At 35.8% G+C, this 1,879-nt stretch overlaps 1 long non-coding RNA gene across 1 annotated transcript; it reads right to left on the bottom strand.

Annotated features, from left to right (window-relative positions):
• On the bottom strand, nt 1-1,789 carry LOC124894744. Its single transcript, XR_007051339.1, has 2 exons — nt 850-1,789; nt 1-765 (listed from the first exon to the last, which is right to left on the bottom strand). It is a non-coding gene; the product is annotated as an uncharacterized LOC124894744 (long non-coding RNA).
• Between the last annotated feature and the right edge of the window lie 90 nt (nt 1,790-1,879).

Raw genomic sequence — 1,879 nt, 5'->3', positions numbered from 1 at the left:
TGCTTAGTGTTCGAATCTAGTTAATCCCTAACTAAGTCGCTAAAAAATTGATTTTGCAAAAAAACTTTTCCTTAATCAAATACTTTTCCCACAAGTCGATTTTCCAAGTTAGTCAAAAGAGATGATTTTCAAACAGATCGGATAACCTCAAGTTAGCGAACGTTTTAGGTGCCTAACACCTTCCTAAAACGTTAATAGGAACTGCTTATTCAGAATCTTTGACTTAAATGATTTTTTTCTATTTTGGATCGTTTAAAGTATTTAAGGTTTCTTAATTTCTTTTCAAAATTAAGTGGCGACTCTTATCAAAAAGTCAAAATTATTGCAAAACAATCCTTAACTGCTTAATTATATGATTGAGGTTCAACTAATACTGACAAATTGGACACAAAATACTGATAATTAAGACTAGTCCCAGCGTAGAACAAATATTTGTCTAAGGGAAATCTTGTTCCTTTTCCCTTTCCTGGTGTTGCATAGTCCATCATCCAAGCAGGTAGCTTGTGTACTCTGGTTGATTTTCTTGGAGCAGGTACTTCAGGTTGTGAGGATGATGTTGTAGCATATGATGAGTTGGAGGGAACATCATCTAGTATGCTATTTGGAACATTGGAAATATTCATATTCTCATCTGAAGACATAGGAATCTGGTGACAAGACTCTGGTATAACAGGTGAGAATCTACATGATCATCCATGTTTGCATCTGCACATTCATTCTCACTTATTGTAAGAAAGTCAGAAGACAACTCTGAAGTGGTCTTGTCTGCAAAAGGGAACAAGTGTTCTTGAAACACAACATCTTTTGTAACAAATAGTTTGTTAGTAAGAAATTCCATTAACAAATGACCTTTCTGAGAAGTAGAATATCCCATAAGTACTGCAGGTTTGGCTCTTTCAGTAAACTTATCTCCTCTGGGTAGTACTGAGGCATAACACTTACAGCCAATAACTCTAAGATGTGTCAGTGAGGGAATTTTACAGAATAGCACCTCATAAGGACTCTTACCTCCAATAGAAGAAGAAGGTAGCATGTTCATAAGATAAACCACAGCCTTGGCATTCAATCCCCAAAACTTGATAGGCATCTGAGACTGAAGCCTGATAGCTCAAGCAATATTTAGTATTTGCCTGTGCTTTCTTTCAACAATCCCATTCTGCTGTGGTGTGTAGGGGTAGCTACTTTGATGCAATACACCCAAGGATTGAAATAACTCTCTATATTGTGAGTTTATAAATTCCGTTCCATTATTTGATCTGAGAACTTTTATTTGAGCACCAAATTGATTTCTTATCAAATTCAAAAAGTTTTTAATAGCCATAATACATTCAGATTTCAACTGTAACAAGTGAAGCCAAGTATACCTACTATGATCATCTACTACAGTAAGAAAGTAGTGTTTCTTATCAAAAGTAGGGACTTTTTAAGGCCCCCAAAGATCCATACGTACTACATCAAAAGGCTTCACAACTTTAGAATTACTATCAGGAAATGGTATTCTAGTTCGTTTAGCTAGCAGACAGACATGGCATTTGTAGACACCTAATTTCGTCCCTCCCCAATATCGTTTTTACTCATTTTTTACTTTATCCTACCGTGTACCCTCACCCATGTAATTATACCCCACAAAAATACAAAAATAACAAAAATTTAATAAATCCCTAACCTTATACTAACAAACTTTATCCTATACCCTATCCCACTACCTCACCACCCCTTACCCCTACCTTTAACCCCCCTCCCATGTTTCTTTCCAAAAAAAAAAAAAAAAAAAAAGAAGACAAAACAAAATAGGGGGGAGGGGGGGTTATGATCATCTTCAACAGAGAACTCTCCATGTTCACACTCTCACACACACACAAGCATTTTTATACACACT

The sequence above is a fragment of the Capsicum annuum genome, unplaced genomic scaffold, assembly GCF_002878395.1.
Source record: "Capsicum annuum cultivar UCD-10X-F1 unplaced genomic scaffold, UCD10Xv1.1 ctg77130, whole genome shotgun sequence".
In the NCBI taxonomy this organism is placed as follows: Eukaryota; Viridiplantae; Streptophyta; class Magnoliopsida; order Solanales; family Solanaceae; genus Capsicum; species Capsicum annuum.
The sequence above is the reverse complement of the archived record's forward strand: the minus strand, read 5'-3'. Positions and strand labels throughout refer to the sequence as shown.